Raw genomic sequence first — 20,315 nt, forward strand, 5'->3', positions numbered from 1 at the left:
TGGAATTTGATTGCCAAGTCCACGTGCGCTAATTCCAGGCCTTGAAGGCATTCATAGTCTAGCTTCCTCTGCTCCTCCTCCATCTTCCTCTTCTTCTCCTCCGCAATCTTCTTTCTCGCATGGGTTCTGTAGTCGGCGTTCCAGTCCGAAAACCCCTCATACCACGGAATAGCGCCCATGCCTCGTGTTCTTCCCGGGTGTTCAGGATTTCCCAGGGCACGCGTAAGCTCGTCGTTCTCTCTGTTGGGCTCGAACAACCCCGATCGAGCCTCTTCTATTGCAACAAGTAGCTTATCTTCGGCTCCGTCCAGACATGCCTTCTTCGAAACTTTGCCTGTCTTCGGGTCCAACTCCCCTCCATGCGCATAGAACCAAGTCCTGCACCTGGGGGGCCAGCTCAATGTTTCTGGAGTGACACATGCATCCAGCATCTCTTTCTCAGACTTATCCCACTTAGGCATTCCCACCGCATAGCCACTTGGCCCCAGCTTATGGAACTTATCCTTTTTTGCGGCATTGGCCTTGTTTATTCTGGACCGTTCCTTAGATAATTCCGAATCCTTGAATTTCACGAAATCGTCCCAATGAGCACTTTGCTTCTCTATTACTCCCTCGAATACTGGAGTCTTCCTTCCTCCCTTGACGTACTTGGCCCATTCACGAATCTTGTGGTTCTTGAATGCAGCCGCCATCTTCCTAAGAGCAGCGTCCTTGACTTTCTCCACATCTGCATCTGTGAAATGATCTGGTAGGGTGAAATGTTCCATGAGCGTTTCCCAAAGCAAATGTTTTTGTCTGTCGTCGACAAAAGTAACTCCTGGACGTGGCTTTGCTGGCTCTCTCCATTCTTGAAGGGAGATCGGGAGTTGGTCCTTCACAAGAACTGCGCACTGACGAACGAACTTGTCCGCAATCTTCTTAGGCACTAATGGTTCGCCATTAGGTCTGATTGCCTTGATATTGTACTTTACGCCCTCTTTCAACTTTTTGTTCGGGCCTCGTTTCGTCCTTTTTCCTGAAGATTTGCTCGATCCGGATGGCTGAAAGAAGAATGAGCGATTCGTTAATATATCTTCAAGTCATTTAAAACATGTGATGATCACCAGATGCCTGCTTATATAAATATATATACCTCGCCGGTCTTTGTTGTTTCAAAATCAACATTTTCTTCGTCATGTTCATAGTTCACGACTTCATCAATTCGGTCGTCGCGATCGAATATCTTATCACCCTCCCCAGTGTTGTTTAGATATTCGGAGCCGTCATAATCTTCTTTGTCATTCTGATCATCATCTGGCCTGCGAGGATTGCGTATGATATTGAACAGGGCCTCTTCTCCCTCTCTGCCAGTATTGTCCGCCATAGGTTTTGTTTAACTAATCCAAAAGAAATATATTCAAATTACAATGCATGGATGCAATCAATTAATAAGGAAAAACTGAATCAATCATAGTACATAATAAGCATCATCGAATATAATCTCGAATACGTCGTCTCGAATAATAGATATAATCTCGAATACATCATCTTGAATAATAGATATAATCTCGAATACATCGTCTCGAATAATAGATATAATCTCGAATACATCATCTCGAATAATAGATATAATCTCGAATACATCGTCTCGAATAATATATAATCTCGAATACATCGTCTCGAATATTATATATCGAGTACATCACTGCCTAGGTAGCTAATAAAGATCAAATACTACAGAAGAATCTAGGACACTCGCGGTTCCTGCGGCGCGGGCGGTGGACACCCAAAGAGAAGGAACCCTCACAGGATCATAGCTGAAGTGAGATCCCTGAAGAAACGGCCAGGTATTGGAGAACCTGCCGCCCTCTAACGCAACCATGTAGCGATGGACGTGCTCGTCCTCCTCCCTGACACGGCGATGTACCTCCTCCGGCGGGGCCGGCTCCCTCCGCACCAAAACTGGCCCACGCGAACACCACCAAACGAGATCAGGGTCGACGACGGGACCCGAGGCCGGGTTCCTCATCAAGCGGCGCGCCCCTCCAGGCAGCACCTCCCAGTGCCAGCCCGGCGGAGCCCAGTCCCAGACATGGGTCAGCCGGACGTCGTCGCGGACGGGTTGACGGCGAGGATGCGGGCCGGGCATCATCGAGAACAAATACTAGCTATATGCCCGCAAAAAGTAACATTTTTTTAATGATTGGATTTTGATAACTAAAATTTCTAACATTTCTATATAACTAACATTCCTATAACATATCTAACAATGCTATATAACTAACATTTCTAATATTTCTATAACTAAAAAACAGAAAAAACTAGCATTTCTATATAACTAACATTTCTATAACATTAATACAGAAAAAACTAACATTTCTATATGACTAACATTTCTAACATTTCTATATATAACTAACATTTCTATAACATTAATGCAGAAAAAACAGAAGAAAAAAACTAAAAACTAGAAACTAAAAATAGAAAAACTAAAAACTAAAAACATTGTGTGTGTGTGTGTGTGTTTGTGTGTATATGTGTGTTTGTGTATGCATGCGTGTGTGCAGAGGCGACGGCGACGGCGAGCCAAGGCGACGGCGTCGACGGCGCGGCGGCTTCGATTGGAGGGAGGATAGGGGGGACAGGGGCTCACAGCGCGGGCGAGAGGTCGAGGCGACGGCGACGGCGACGATGATGCGGACAGGTGCGGGGACGTGGACGCGGGCCGGTGTGGGGACGGGGATGGGCCGGCGACGCGGACGGCGTGACAGGGGCGGCGCGACGAGGACAGGGGCGGCGCGGAGTCAACGGGGACGGCGCGACGGGGGTGGCGACGGTGCGGGACTGGGCAGCGGCGATGAAGCAGAGGAAACTGACAAAAAATTTTGAAGTGTTTTCTTATATAGAAAACACCTTTAGTACCGGTTGGAGCCACCAACCGGTACTAAAGGCCTGTTTTGGCCAGGCCAAGCGTCGGGAACCGCACCCCTTTAGTGCCGAGTGGTGGCTCCAACCGGTACTAAAGACCCCCCCTTTAGTACCGGTTGGTGCTACCACCCGGCACTAAAGGGGGTGCGCTGGCGTAGGTGCGGTGCGGCAAGTTTAGTCCCACCTTGGTAGCCGAGGGGCGTCCGCACTGGTTTATAAATCCCAGTGCGGTAGCTCTCTCGAGCTCCTCTCCAAAGCAGGCCTACTGGGCCTACATGTTCTGTACTGCCCTGTGGCCTACTGGGCCTTTGCGGGCCTGCGTCTTGGCCCAACAACGGGTTGGGTTTCTAGTCGTATGCAGGCCGCTCTGGCCCAGTAGGCGGGCTTTTATTTTTTTATTTTTTTGCTTTATTTATTTTTGAGTTGTTTTTTTGTGTATTTAGAGTTTCTTTGTGAATATTTTTGCTTTAGGTACAAAAAATTACAAACTTTCTGTCAGTGCCCGTAGTTTTCAAATTTGAATAGTTTAAATTTTGAATTATTTGAAATTAGTGTGAATCACTAGTTTGTGAATAACTTAACTTTAAAAATCAGTAAAGGCATGAAAGAATTTGTTTGCACATAAAATTTCTTCGCGTTTCAAATGCCAAAACACATAACTACCCTAACTATTACAGAGATTCCCTCCTGGGTGTGAAACACAGAACAAAGTGATGATAGTGAAGCCGATCACATCCCAGATCTTTGGGTGTGAAACTTTTTCTTCGGGTGTGTCCCTTTGCACCGTAACCATGGAAAATCTTCATCATTTAACGGGATGCTTGGGTCAATATTCACTGTGAATGGAGCAATTTTATCAAACTTTTCATAATCTTCTGACATGTCTGTCTTGTCATCCACTCCCACGATGTTTCTCTTCCCAGAAAGAACTATGTGCCGCTTTGGCTCATTGTACGATGCATTCGCTTACTTATCTTTTCTTTTTCTTGGCTTGGTAGACATGTCCCTCACATAGAAAACCTGTGCCACATCATTGGCTATGACGAATGGTTCATTTGCATACGCAAGATTGTTGAGATCCATTGTTGTCATTCCGTACTGCGGGTCTTCCGTTACCCCGCCTCGTGTCATATTGACCCATTTGCACCGAAACAAAGGGACCTTCAAACCATGTCGATAGTCAAGTTCCCATATGTCCTGTATATAACCATAATATGTTTCCTTTCCCGTCTTGGTTTCTGCATCAAAGCAGACACCACTGTTTTGGTTGGTGCTCTTCTTATCTTGGGCGATCGTGTAAAATGTATTACCATTTATCTCGTACCCTTTGAAAGTCATTATGTTCGAAGATGGTAACTGGGACAGCAAGTACAGGTCATCTTCAATAGAGGTGTCATGCATGGTACGTGTCTGCAACCAGCTGGCGAAACTCCTGGTTTGTTCACGTGTAATCCAGTCATCAGATCGCTCCGGGTGTTTAGAGCGTAGCAAATTCTTGTGTTCATCCATATACGGAGCCACCAAGGCGGAATTCTGTAGAACTGTGTAGTGTGCTTCAGTGAGAGAATGTACATCCATACATATTATTTGTTCCCCTCCTAGCATGCCTTTTCCATCCAGTCTGCCCTTATGCCGCGATTCAGGAACACCAATCGGCTTAAGGTCAGGAATAAAGTCAATGCAAAACTCAATGACCTCCTCATTTTCATGGCCCTTGGAGATGCTTCCTTCTGGCCTAGCACGGTTATGAACATATTTCTTTAAGACTCCCATGAACCTCTCAAAGGGGAACATATTGTGTAGAAATACAGGACCCAAAACGTTAATCTCTTCGCATAGGTGAACTAGGACGTGCGTCATGATGTTGAAGAAGGATGGTGGGAACACCAACTCGAAACTGACAAGACATTGCACCAAATCATTCTCTAACCTTGGTATGATTTCTGGATCGATTACCTTCTGAGAGATTGCATTGAGAAATGCACATAGCTTCACAATGGCTAATCGAACGTTTTCCGGTAGAAGCCCCCTCAATGCAACCGGAAGCAGTTGCGTCATAATCACGTGGCAGTCATGAGACTTTAGGTTCTGGAACTTTTTCTCTGCCATGTTTATTATTCCCTTTATATTCGACGAGAAGCCAGACGGTACCTTAATACTAAGCAGGCATTCAAACAAGATTTCCTTCTCTTCTTTGGTAAGAGCGTAGCTTGCATGACCCTGATGTATGCCGTCTTTTCCGTGCATACGTTGCTGGTCCTCCCGTGCCTCAGGTGTATCTTTTGTCTTCCCATACACGCCCAAGAAGCCAAGCAGGGTCACACAAAGATTCTTCGTCACGTGCATCACGTCGATTGCGGAGCGGACCTCTAGGTCTTTCCAATAGGGCAGGTCCCAAAATATAGATTTCTTCTTCCACATGGGTGCGCGTCCGTCAGCGTCATTCGGAACAGGTTGTCCACCAGGACCCTTTCCAAAGACCACATTCAAATCCTTGACCATATCATGTACATCAGCACCAGTATGGTGGCGAGGCTTCGTCCGGTGATCCGCCTCACCTTTGAAATGCTTGCCTTTCTTTCTTACGGGATGCCTTCTCGGAAGAAATCGATGATGTCCCAGGTACACATTCTTCTTACAATTAGCCAAATATATACTGTCGGTATCGTCCAAACAGTGCGTGCATGCACGGTATCCCTTGTTTGTCTGTCCTGAAAGGTTAGTGAGAGCAGGCCAATCATTGATGGTCATGAACAACAATGCCTTTAGGTCAAATTCTTCCCCCATGTGCTCATCCCACGCACGTACACCTGTTCCATTCCATAGTTGTAAGAGTTCTTCAACTAATGGCCTTAGGTACACATCAATGTCGTTGCCGGGTTGCTTAGGGCCTTGGATGAGCACTGGCATCATAATGAACTTCCACTTCATGCACAACCAAGGAGGAAGGTGTTGGGGAACGTAGTAATTTCAAAAAATTTCCTACGCACACGCAAGATCATGGTGATGCATAGCAACGAGAGGGGAGAGTGTTGTCTACGTACCCACGCAGACCGACTGCGGAAGCGTTGACGCAACATAGAGGAAGTAGTCATACGTCTTCCCGATCCGACCGATCCAAGCACCGTTACTCCGGCACCTCCGAGTTCTTAGCACACGTACAGCTCGATGACGCTCCCCGGGCTCCGATCCAACAAAACTTCGGGGATGAGTTCCGTCAGCACAACGGCGTGGTGACGATGATGATGTTCTACCGACGCAGGGCTTCGCCTAAGCACTACAACGATATGATCGAGGTGGAATATGGTGGCAGGGGGCACCGCACACGGCTAAGGAACGATCACGTGGATCAACTTGTGTGTCTATGGGGTGCCCCCTGCCCCTGTATATAAAGGATGGAGGAGGAGGAGGCCGGCCAAGGCTAGGTGCGGCCAGGATGTGGAGTCCTACTAGGACTCCAAGTCCTAGTAGGAGTCCACCAAGAGGGGAGGAAGGGAGAAGGAAGTGGAGGAGAAGGAAAGGTGGCGGGCCCCCTTTTCCCTAGTCCAATTCGGACTAGAGGGGAGGGGGGCGCAGCAGGCCCTTTCTCCTCTTCCCACTAAAGCCCATCAAGGCCCAATACTTCTCCCGGCGAATTCCCGTAACTCTCCGATACTCCGAAAAATACCCGAATCACTCGGAACCTTTCCGAAGTCCGAATATAGTCGTCCAATATATCGATCTTTACGTCTCGACCATTTCGAGACTCCTCGTCATGTCCCCGATCTCATCCGGGACTCTGAACTCCTTCGGTACATCAAAACTCATAATATAACTGTCATCGCAACCGAAACCTTAAGCGTGCGGACCCTACGGGTTCGAGAACAATGTATACATGACCGAGACACGTCTTCGGTCAATAACCAATAGCGGGACCTAGATGCCCATAATTGGCTCCTACATATTCTACGAAGATCTTTAATCGGTCAGACCGCATAACAACAATACGTTGTTCCCTTTGTCATCGGTATGTTACTTGCCTGAGATTCGATCGTCGGTATCTCAATACCTAGTTCAATCTCATTATCGGCAAGTCTCTTTACTCGTTCTATAATACATCATCCCGCAACTAACTCATTAGTTGCAATGCTTGCAAGGCTTATAGTGATGTGCATTACTGAGAGGGCCTAGAGATACCTCTCCGACAATCGGAGTGACAAATCCTAATCTCGAAATACGCCAACCCAACAAATACCTTTGGAGACACCTGTAGAGCACCTTTATAATCACCCAGTTACGTTGTGACGTTTGGTTGCACACAAAGTGTTCCTCCGGTAAACAGGAGTTGCATAATCTCATAGTCATAGGAACATGTATAAGTCATGAAGAAAGCAATAGCAACAAACTAAACGATCAAGTGTTAAGCTAACGGAATGGGTCAAGATCATTCAACTAATGATGTGACCTCGTTAATCAAGTAACAACTCTTTGTTCATGGTTAGGAAACATAACCATCTTTGATTAACGAGCTAGTCAAGTAGAGGCATACTAGTGACACTCTGTTTGTCTATGTATTCACACATGTATTATGTTTCCGGTTAATACAATTCTAGCATGAATAATAAACATTTATCATGATATAAGGAAATAAATAATAACTTTATTATTGCCTCTAGGGCATATTTCCTTCAGTCTCCCACTTGCACTAGAGTCAATAATCTAGTTCACATCGCCATGTGATTTAACAACAATAGTTCACATCACTATGTGATTAACACCCATAGTTCACATCGATATATGATGAACACCCAAAGGGTTTACTAGAGTCAGTAATCTAGTTCACATCACTATGTGATTAACACCCAAAGAGTACTAAGGTGTGATCATGTTTTGCTTGTGAGATAATTTTAGTCAACGGGTCTGTCACATTCAGATCCGTAAGTATTTTGCGAAATTTCTATGTCAACAATGCTCTGCATACGGAGCTACTAGCTATGCTCCCACTTTCAATATGTATCTAGACCGAGACTTAGAGTCATCTAGATTAGTGTCAAAACTTGCATCGACGTAACCCTTTACGACGAACCTTTTGTCACTTCCATAATCGAGAAAACATATCCTTATTCCACTAAGGATAATTTTGACCGCTGTCCAGTGATCTACTCCTAGATCACTATTGTACTCCCTTGCTAAACTTAGTGTAGGGTATACAATAGATCTGGTACACAGCATGACATACTTTGTAGAACCTATGGCTGGGGCATAGGGAATGACTTTCATTCTCTTTCTATCTTCTGCCGTGGTCGGGCTTTGAGTCTTACTCAATTTCACACCTTGTAACACAGACAAGAACTCTTTCTTTGACTTGTTCCATTTTGAACTACTTCAAAATCTTGTCAAGGTATGTACTCATTGAAAAAACTTATCAAGCATTTTGATCTATCTCTATAGATCTTGATGCTCAATAGTAAGTAGCTTCACCGAGGTCTTTCTTTGAAAAACTCCTTTCAAACACTCCTTTATGCTTTGCAGAATAATTCTACATTATTTCCGATCAACAATATGTCATTCACATATACTTATCAGAAATGCTGTAGTGCTCCCACTCACTTTCTTGTAAATACAGGCTTCACCGCAAGTCTGTATAAAACTATATGCTTTGATCAACTTATCAAAGCGTATATTCCAACTCCGAGATGCTTGCACCAGTCCATAGATGGATCGCTGGAGATTGCATATTTTGTTAGCACCTTTAGGATTGACAAAACCTTCTGGTTGCATCATATACAACTCTTCTTTAATAAATCCATTAAGGAATGCAGTTTTGTTTATCCATTTGCCAGATTTCATAAAACGCGGCAATTGCTAACATGATTCGGACAGACTTAAGCATCGCTACGGGTGAGAAGGTCTCATCGTAGTCAACCACTTGAACTTGTCGAAAACCTTTTGTGACAAGTCGAGCTTTGTAGACAGTAACATTACCATCAGCGTCAGTCTTCTTCTTGAAGATCCATTTAATCTCAATGGCTTGCCGAACATCGGGCAAGTCAACCAAAGTCTATACTTTGTTCTCATACATGGATCCTATCTCAGATTTCATGGCTTCAAGCCATTTTGCGGAATCTGGGCTCACCATCGCTTCTTCATAGTTTGTAGGTTCATCATGATCTGGTAGCATGACTTCCAGAATAGGGTTACCGTACCACTCTGGTGCGGATCTCACCCTGGTTTACCTACGAGGTTTGGTAGTAACTTGATCTGAAGTTACATGATCATCGTCATTAGCTTCCTCACTAATTGGTGTAGTAGTCACAGGAACAAAATTCTGTGATGAACTAGTTTCCAATAAGGGAGAAGGTACAATTACCTTATCAAGTTTTCTACTTTCCTCCTACTCACTTCTTTCGAGAGAAACTCCTTCTCTGGAAAGATTCCAAATTTAGCAACAAAAGTTTTGCCTTCGGATCTGTGATAGAAGGTGTACCCAATAGTCTTCTTTGGGTATCCTATGAAGACACATTTCTCCGATTTGGGTTTGAGCTTATCAGGATGAAACTTTTTCACATAAGCATCGTTGCCCCAAACTTTAAGAAACGACAACTTTGGTTTCTTGCCAAACCACAGTTCAGATTGTGTCGTCTCAACGGACTTAGATGGTGCCCCTTTTTAATGTGAATGCAGCTGTCTCTAAAGCATGATCCCAAAACGATATTGGTAAATCGGTAAGAAACGTCATAGATTGTACTATATCCAATAAAGTACGGTTGTGACGTTCAGACACACCATTATGCTGTGGTGTTCCAGGTGGCATGAGTTTGTGAAACTATTCCACATTGTTTTAATTTAAGACCAAACTCGTAACTCAAATATTCGTCTCCGCGATCAGATCGTAGAAACTTTTATTTTCTTGTCACGATGATTTTCCACTTCACTCTGAAATTCTTTGAACTTTTCAAATGTTTTAGACTTATGTTTCATCAAGTAGATATACCCATATCTGCTCAAATCATCTGTGAAGGTTAGAAAATAATGATACCCGCTGCAAGCCTTAATATTCATCAGACCACATGCATCAGTATGTATGATTTCCAACAAATCTGTTGCTTGCTTCATTGTTCCGGAGAACGGCGTTTTAGTCATCTTGCCCATGAGGCATGGTTCGCAAGCATCAAGTGATTCATAATCAAGTGATTCCAAAAACCCATCAACATGGAGTTTATTCATGCGCTTTACACCAATATGACTTAAACGGCAGTGCCACAAATAAGTTGCACTATCATTATTAACTTTGCATCTTTTGGCTTCAATATTATGAATATGTGTATCACTACGATCGAGATCCAACAAACCATTTTGTTGGTGTGTATGACCATAGAAGGTTTTATTCATGTAAACAGAACAACAATTGTTCTCTAACTTAAATGAATAACTGTATTGCAATAAACATGATCAAATCATATTCATGCTCAACGCAAACACCAAATAACACTTATTTAGGTTCAACACTAATCCCGAAAGTATAGGGAGTGTGCGATGATGATCATATCAATCTTGGAACTATTTCCAACACTCATCGTCACTTCACCCTTAACTAGTTTCTGTTCATTCTGCAACTCCCGTTTTCGAGTTACTACTCTTAGCAACTGAACTAGTATCAAATACTGAGGGGTTGCTATAAACACTAGTAAAGTACACATCAATAATCATGTATATCAAACATACTTATGTTCACTTTGCCATCCTTCTTATCCGCCAATCACTTGGGGTAGTTCCGCTTCCAGCGATCAGTCCCTTTGAAGTAGAAGCACTTAGTCTCAGGCTTAGGTCCAGACTTGGGCTTCTTCACTTGAGCAGCAACTTGCTTGCCGTTCTTCTTGAAGTTCCCTTTCTTCCTTTTGCCCTTTTCTTGAAACTAGTGGTCTTGTCTACCATCAACACTTGATGTTTTCTTGATTTCTACCTTCGTCGATTTTAGCATCACGAAGAGCTTGGGAATTACTTTTGTCATCCCTTGCATATTATAGTTCATCATGAAGTTCTACTAACTTGGTGATGGTGACTAGAGAATTCTGTCAATCACTATTTTATCTGGAAGATTAACTCCCACTTGATTCAAGCGATTGTAGTACCCAGACAATCTGAGCACATGCTCACTAGTTGAGCGATTCTCCTCCATCTTTTTAGCTATAGAAATTGTTGGAGACTTCATATCTCTCAACTCGGGTATTTGCTTGAAATATTAACTTCAACTCCTGGAACATCTCATATGGTCCATGACGTTCAAAACGTCTTTGAAGTCCCGATTCTAAGCTGTTAAGCATGGTATACTAAACTATCAATTAGTCATCATATTGAGCAAGCCAAACGTTCATAACGTCTGCATCTGCTCCTGCAATAGGTCTGTCACCTAGCGGTGCATCAAGGACATAATTCTTCTATGCAGCAATGAGGATAAACCTCAGATCATGGATCCAATCCGCATCGTTGCTACTAACATCTTTCAACACAATTTTTCTCTAGGAACATATCAAAATAAACATATGAAAGGAACAACGCGAGCTATTGATCTACAACATAGATATGCTAATACTACCAGGACTAAGTTCATGATAAAGTTTAATTAATCATATTACTTAAGAACTCCCACTTAGATAGACATCCCTGTAATCCTCTAAGTGATCACGTGATCCAAATCAACTAAACCATGTCCGATCATCACGTGAGATGGAGCAGTTTCATTGGTGAACATCACTATGTTGATCATATCTACTATATGATTCACGCTCGACCTTTCGGTCTCCGTGTTCCGAGGCCATGTCTGTATATGCTTGGCTCGTCAAGTATAACCTGAGTATTCCGCGTGTGCAACTGTTTTGCACCCGTTGTATATGAACGTAGAGCCTATCACACCCGATCATCACGTGGTGTCTCAGCACGAAGAACTTTCGCAATGGTGCATACTCAGGGAGAACACTTCTTGATAATTAGTGAGAGATCATCTTAAAATGCTACCGTCAAACTAAGCAAAATAAGATGTATAAAAGATAAACATCATATGCAATCAAAATATGTGATATGATATGGCCATCATCATCTTGCGCCTTTGATCTCCATCTCCAAAGTACTGTTATGATCTCTATCGTCACTGGTATGACACCATGATCTCCATCATCTTGATCTATATCAATGTGTCGTCACACGGTCGTCTCGCCAACTATTGCTCTTGCAACTATTGCTATCGCATAGCGATAAAGTAAAGCAATTATTGGGCACTTGCATCTTATGCAATAGAGAGACAACCATAAGTATTTTGCCAGTTGCCGATAACTTCAACAAAACATGATCATCTCATACAACAACTTATATCTCATCACGTCTTGACCATATCACATCACAACATGCCCTGCAAAAACAAGTTAGGCGTCCTCTATTTTGTTGTTGCAAGTTTTACGTGGCTGCTACGGGCTTAAGCAAGAACCAATCTCACCTACGCATCAAAACCACAACGATAGTTTGTCAATTTGACTCCGTTTCAACCTTCGCAAGGACCGGGCGTAGCCACACTCGGTTCAACTAAAGTTGGAGAAACAGTCACCCGCAAGTCACCTATGTGCAAAGCACGTTGGGGAAACCGGTCTCCCGTAAGCGTACGCGTAATGTCGGTCCGGGCCGCTTCATCCAACAATACCGCCGAACCAAAGTATGACATGCTGGTAGGCAGTATGACTTATATCGCCCACAACTCACTTGTGTTCTACTCGTGCATATAACATCAAACCATAAAACCTAGGCTCGGATGCCACTGTTGGGGAACGTAGTAATTTCAAAAAATTTCCTACGCACACGCAAGATCATGGTGATGCATAGCAACGAGAGGGGAGAGTGTTGTCTACGTACCCACGCAGACCGACTGCGGAAGCGTTGACGCAACGTAGAGGAAGTAGTCATACGTCTTCCCGATCCGACCGATCCAAGCACCGTTACTCCGGCACCTCCGAGTTCTTAGCACACGTACAGCTCGATGACGCTCCCCGGGCTCCGATCCAGCAAAGCTTCGGGGATGAGTTCCGTCAGCACAACGGCGTGGAGACGATGATGATGTTCTACCGACGCAGGGCTTCGCCTAAGCACTACAACGATATGATCGAGGTGGAATATGGTGGCAGGGGGCACCGCACACGGCTAAGGAACGATCACGTGGATCAACTTGTGTGTCTATGGGGTGCCCCCTACCCCTGTATATAAAGGATGGAGGAGGAGGAGGCCGGCCAAGGCTAGGTGCGGCCAGGATGTGGAGTCCTACTAGGACTCCAAGTCCTAGTAGGAGTCCACCAAGAGGGGAGGAAGGGAGAAGGAAGTGGAGGAGAAGGAAAGGTGGCGGGCCCCCTTTTCCCTAGTCCAATTCGGACTAGAGGGGAGGGGGGCGCAGCAGGCCCTTTCTCCTCTTCCCACTAAAGCCCATCAAGGCCCAATACTTCTCCCGGCGAATTCCCGTAACTCTCCGGTACTCCGAAAAATACCCGAATCACTCGGAACCTTTCCGAAGTCCGAATATAGTCGTCCAATATATCGATCTTTACGTCTCGACCATTTCGAGACTCCTCGTCATGTCCCCGATCTCATCCGGGACTCTGAACTCCTTCGGTACATCAAAACTCATAATATAACTGTCATCGCAACCTTAAGCGTGCGGACCCTACGGTTCGAGAACAATGTATACATGACTGAGACACGTCTCCGGTCAATAACCAATAGCGGGACCTGGATGCCCATATTGGCTCCTACATATTCTACGAAGATCTTTATCGGTCAGACCGCATAACAACATACGTTGTTCCCTTTGTTATCGGTATGTTACTTGCCCAAGATTCGATCATCGGTATCCAATACCTAGTTCAATCTCGTTACCGGCAAGTCTCTTTACTCGTTCTGTAATACATCATCCCGCAACTAACTCATTAGTTGCAATGCTTGCAAGGTTTAAGTGATGTGCATTACCGAGAGGGCCCAGAGATACCTCTCCGACAATCGGAGTGACAAATCCTAATCTCGAAATACGCCAACCCAACATTTACCTTTGGAGACACCTGTAGAGCTCCTTTATAATCACCCAGTTACGTTGTGACGTTTGGTTGCACACAAAGTGTTCCTCCGGCAAACGGGAGTTGCATAATCTCATACTCATAGGAACATGTATAAGTCATGAAGAAAGCAATATCAACATACTAAACGATCGGGTGCTAAGCTAACGGAATGGGTCATGTCAATCAGATCATTCATCTAATGATGTGATCCCGTTAATCAAATAACAACTCTTTGTTCATGGTTAGGAAACATAACCATCTTTGATTAACGAGCTAGTCAAGTAGAGGTATACTAGTGACACTCTGTTTGTCTATGTATTCACACATGTATTATGTTTCCGGTTAATACAATTCTAGCATGAATAATAAACATTTATCATGAAATAAGGAAATAAATAATAACTTTATTATTGCCTCTAGGGCATATTTCCTTCAGTCTCCCACTTGCACTAGAGTCAATAATCTAGTTCACATCGCCATGTGATTTAACAGCAATAGTTCACATCACCATGTGATTAACACCCATAGTTCACATCGATATGTGATCAACACCCAAAGGGTTCACTAAAGTCAGTAATCTAGTTCACATCGTTATGTGATTAACACCCAAAGAGTACTAAGGTGTGATCATGTTTTGCTTGTGATATAATTTTAGTCCACGGGTCTGTCACATTCAGATCCGTAAGTATTTTGCAAATTTCTATGTCTACAATGCTCTGCACGGAGCTACTCTAGCTAATTGCTCCCACATTCAATATGTATCTAGACCGAGACTTAGAGTCATCTAGATGTGGCCTCGTTAATCAAATAACAACTCTTTGTCTATGGTTAGGAAACATAACCATCTTTGATTAATGAGCTAGTCAAGTAGAGGCATAATAGTGACACTCTGTTTGTCTATGTATTCACACATGTATTATGTTTCTGGTTAATACAATTCTAGCATGAATAATAAACATTTATCATGAAATAAGGAAATAAATAATAACTTTATTATTGCCTCTAGGGCATATTTCCTTCAGAAGGTTATACAAACATAGAGTCGCAGGCCAGGTGCTATGGTTGCTGCTCTGCTCCCCAAAATGATTAATGCCATCTGCGCTTAGACCAAACCATACGTTCCTTGCGTCATCTGCAAACTCCTTCCCGTACATTCTTTCGATTTTTCTCCACTACGACCCGTCAGCGGGTACTCTCAACTTTCCGTCTTTCTTACGGTCTTCTTTGGGCCATTGCATCACCTTGGCATGCTCTTTGTTTTGGAACAAACGTTTCAACCATGGTATTATAGGAGCATACCACATCACCTTGGCAGGAATCTTCTTCCTGGGGCGCTCGCCCCCGACATCACCAGGGTCATCGCGGCTGATCTTATAGCGCAATGCACCGCATACTGGGCAAGCGTTCAAATCCTCATACTCACGGCGGTAGAGGATGCAATCATTGGGGCATGCATGTATCTTCTGCACCTCTAACCCTAGAGGGCAGACAGCCTTCTTTGCTTCGTACGTACTCTCGGGCAATTCGTTGTCCTTTGGAAGCATATCCTTTATCATTACTAGCAACTTTCCAAATCCCTTGTCAGATACACCATTCTCTGCCTTCCATTGTAGCAATTCCAGTGTGGTGCCCAGCTTTTTCTTGTCACCTACGCAATTCGGGTACAACAATTTTTTGTGATCCTCTAACATGCGCTGCAACTTCCTCTTCTCCAAATCACTTGCGCAGTTTCTCTTTGCATCGGCAATGGCCCGACCTAGATCATCAACGGGCTCATCTGATGCCTCTTCTTCAGCTTCTTCCCGCATTGCCGGCTCAGCTTCTTCCCGCATTATCGGCTCAGCTTCTTCCCTCATTGTTGTATCATCGTATTCAGGGAACCCATGGCCAGGATAGCTGTCGTTGTCCTCTTCTTCTTCATTGTCTTCCATCATAACCCCTCTTTCTCCATGCTTGGTCCAAACATTATAGTGGGGCATGAAACCGGACTCAAACAGGTGGACGTGAATGGTTCTTGACGTAGAGTAATTGCGACCATTCTTACAGCCAGCACATGGATAATGCATAAAACCATCCGCTCGCTTGTTTGCCTCAGCCGCAAGCAGAAAAGTACGCATGCCATTAATGAACTCGGGAGAGCATCGGTCATCGTACATCCATTGCCGGCTCATCTTCAATACACAGAACTGAAAACATCAAATTAATACAATACATAAAGTTCATACATAAAGAGCATACAACACTTCAATGCAACAAACAAATAACTCTCTAGCTAAAGAATTTAAATGCAACAACAAATGCGATCAAGATCGCAACTAAGGTAACAATTGATCCAACAGCATAATGATACCAAGCCTCACTATGAATGGCATATTTTCTAATCTTTCTAATCTTCAAGCGCATTTTCTCCATCTTAATCTTGTGATCATCGACGACATCAGCAAGATGCAACTCCAATTCCATCTTCTCCCCCTCAATTCTTTTCAATTTTTCCTTCAAATCCTCGTTTTCACTTTCAACTAAATTTAACCTCTCGACAATAGGGTCGGTTGGAATTTCGGGTTCAACTACCTCCTACATACAAATATCTATGTCAACTTGATGGGCATAATTTTTCATAAACACGAAATGCAATGAATAGTTTTAAAAGAGAATATACCACATCCGAATCATAACCCGGACGAGGGCCGACGGGGACGGATATCAAAACCATGGCACTATGCATAACAAACAACGTATGGGTAAGATAATTAGACGAGTAACTATATATCCAAATCACACAAACATCATTTTTTTATATAAAACTTCATGAACAAGAGGCTCACCACAAGGTGGTGCCGGCGACGGGACGTTGCGAGCGATCGACGGTGGTTACGACGGAGATTTAGAAGGTACTAAGTAAACCACACCTACATATGCAAAACTAAGTGTTATTTTTTACCTCAAATTGCATATAAATCAAATACTAGCACATATATATAATTCCTCCCAAATTACTAAACTCAAAAATCAATCACTATATAAAGCATTGCACGAGCTAATCTAGCAATGAGAGATGAAAGGAAAGAGTTGCTAACCTTTGTGATCATTTGAATGGATGGGGGCCTTCAAATCTTGGGCAAAATGTGTGATGAGCTTGAGAGGAAGAGGGAAAAGAACAGAGAGGAGAGGGGAAAGGGGAAGAACAGAGCGAGCTCGGGTGGACGAAGGGTCTATGTAGGACGACCTTTAGTACCGGTTCGTGATACGACCCGGTACTAAAGGTGCTGGAGGGGCCCCGGACTGACAACATCCTGCCACCACTCACTTTAGTACCGGTTCGTGGCACGAACCGATGCTAAAGGTTCGCCACAAACCGGTACTAATGACAGCGGCCCGGCTAGCCATTGGAACCGGCACTAATGTACACATTAGTGCCGGCTCAAATTCAAACCGGCACTAATGTGCTTCACGTTTAACCCTTTTTCTACTAGTGGAATGTTGGACAATGCAGCGGGCCTCATTCTGGTCCTCAGGAAGCTCCTTCTTATTAAGGTAGGCCAGGAAGGGTTCGGTCCATGGGGCAACGACTGCCAGGAAGGGTTTTATTTCTTCCAGTCCGGCTGTTGCCGCGTCCGTCCACTCGAAGTGGTTGGTTCTCCCTAGAAGGCGATAGAGTGGCAGTGCCTTTTCTCCTAATCTAGAGATAAAGTGGCTTAGAGCTGCCACGCAACCTGCAAGTTTTTGAACTTGTTTAAGGTCTGTTGGCTTAGCCAATTGTGACAAAGCTTGGATTTTGGATGGGTTTGCTTCGATTCCCCTATTGGAGATGATGAAGCCCAGCAGTTTTCCAGCAGGGACACCGAAGACACACTTTTCCAGGTTGAGCTTGATGTCATACGCCCTAAGGTTGTCGAAGGTAAGACGTAAGTCGTCTATTAGTGTTTCCATGTGCCTGGTTTTGATGACGACGTCATCAACGTAAGCTTCTACTATTTTGCCAATCTGTTTCTCCAGGCATGTTTGAATCATGCATTGTTATGTGGCGCCCGCGTTCTTGAGCCCAAAGGGCATGGTATTGAAACAGAATGGCCCGTATGGGCTAATGAATGCTATTGCAGCTTGATCGGATTCTTTCATTTTGATTTGATGGTATCCGGAGTATGCATCAAGGAAACATAGTGAGTCGTGTCCTGTGGTGGCGTCAATGATTTGATCAATGTGGGGAGGGTAAGGGATCCTTAGGGCAGGCTTTGTTGAGGTCTTCGAAATTGACGCACAGGCGCCAGGATTTGTCCTTCTTTGGTACCATCACCAGGTTTGCCAGCCAGTCCGGATGTTTGATTTCTCGAATGAATCCGGCCTCGATGAGTTTGGCCAGCTCCTCCCCCATGGCTTGTCGCTTGGGTTTGGAAAAGCGCCGTAGTGTTTGCTTAACCGGTTTAAACCCCTTCAATATATTGAGGCTATGTTCAGCCAACTTGTGTGGGATCCCTGGCATGTCCGAAGGGTGCCAGGCAAATATGTCCCAGTTTTCGCGCAGGAATTCTCGTAGCGCGGCATCAACTGTTGGGTTCAGGTGAGCTTCGATGGATGCTGTCTTCTTGGGGTTCGTTGGGTGGACCTGGAATTTGACTATTTCCTTTGCCGGTTTGAAAGAGGTGGATTTGGGGCGTTTGTCGAGGATCATGTCGTCCCTGTCCACTGTAGAGCGTAGTACGGTTAATTCTTCGGCCGTGAGGGCTTCAGATAGCGTCTCCAGGGCTAAGGATGCGGTTTTGTTTTCAGCATGGAGTGCTATGTCTGGGTCACTATCGAGAGTGATTATACCGTTTGGTCCGGGCATTTTGAGCTTCATATATCCGTAGTGAGGTATAGCTTTGAAGCGTGTAAAAGCATCCCGCCCCAACAAGGCCTGATATCCGCTGCTGAAAGGGGCCACCTGGAAAGTTATTTCTTCGGACCGATAGTTCTCCGGTGATCAGAATACCAGATCAAGTGTGATTTCGCCCATGCACCGCGCCTCCCAACTAGGAATAATTCCCCGGAAGGTTGTGTTACTTTGTTTGATGCGACTCATGTCTATTTCCATTTTATGGAGTGTGTCCTCATAAATGAGATTTAGTCCGCTGCCGCCATCCATGAGGACCTTGGTGAGTCGGAACCCTTCCACGATGGGGCCAAGGACTAATGCGGCTGGTGCTCGTGCAGTTCTGTACTTTGGTTCGTTACCGGCGTTGTATGTTATAGCCGTGTCGTTCCATGGGTTTATTACATCAATTTGGCAGACTTCGTTGAGCTCGCGAAGTGCTCTTTTGCGCTTGTTATTTGAAGCGAATGTCTCGAAGACTGTCAATACTCTTGGGTCGTCTTCTTCTGGGGGTGTTGTTCTGGGGCGTCCTTAGGATGTCCTCTCCGCTCTTGGCTACCTGTCGTAGTATCCAACATGCTCAAAGGCTGTGGGTTGCCACGGTATCTGTTGTTGTATGTATTTTGCATGGGCCATCGAGCCACCCTTCCAAAACAGTGCCTTGCCATGTGGTGGCTTTGTGTTTTTTGACTGTTGGATAGGGCGTGCCATGAGGGTACGCCCTTTTCGCCTGTAGGGGAAGTTGGGTTGGGACTGGTGGTTCCCAGCGAGTTGCCTGAGTTTCCTAGGCGCTTTCCATCGTGCAATATTTTTGTACGATGGTTGCTAAGTCAGCAAATTTTAGTATGCGGCGGCGATTGGTGGCGTTGAGGATTCCTTCGTCTGCACAGTTTTTGCAGAACGCTGATATTGCGTCCTCATCACGGCAATCCTTTACCTTGTCCTTGACAAGGAGGAATCTGGCCCAAAAGTGGTGGCCTTCTCCTGAGATTGCTGTTTTATGCTCATGAGAGCCTCTATATCTGGGTGGGTGGGTGGAATTAAATCCGAACCCCGACCTAACCGGTTGTCCGGAGTCCGGCGACCTTCCGGACTAGACAGTCCGGGTTCCGGAATATCTTCTGATTGTTTGGAACTGCCGTCTGATGCTATGTTCGGAGGGCTGGTTGTGTCCTTTCGTGGGTGAGTATCCGTCTCTTCATGAATGGCGAACCGACCATAGTCCGTCTTCAATATAGAAGAAGACTCGCCATCCTGCTCCAGGACCGCCGCGATCTGGTGGGTGACCGGTGGGATTTCGGTTTCTCCCTGATTGGTTTTAGGCCCGATCTGATCGTAATCTGTGGCGATTCCCAAAGTAGCGATGCGATCTAGGAGCTCGTTTAAGGATGAAAACTCAAACGGATCCATCTGCTTGGAGTGCTCGGAGTTGATGCGAATGGGATTTTCGATGGCCTGAGAGGTCATCGTCGGCCCTGCGGCCGAATGGGCGA

At 44.8% G+C, this 20,315-nt stretch overlaps 1 pseudogene; it reads right to left on the minus strand.

Moving 5' to 3' along the window:
• Positions 1-2,628: 2,628 nt before the first annotated feature.
• The window catches only part of LOC125507551, a 37,292-nt pseudogene continuing 19,605 nt past the window's right edge, over positions 2,629-20,315 (minus strand).

This window comes from Triticum urartu, chromosome 5, assembly GCF_003073215.2.
Source record: "Triticum urartu cultivar G1812 chromosome 5, Tu2.1, whole genome shotgun sequence".
Classification (NCBI taxonomy): domain Eukaryota; kingdom Viridiplantae; phylum Streptophyta; class Magnoliopsida; order Poales; family Poaceae; genus Triticum; species Triticum urartu.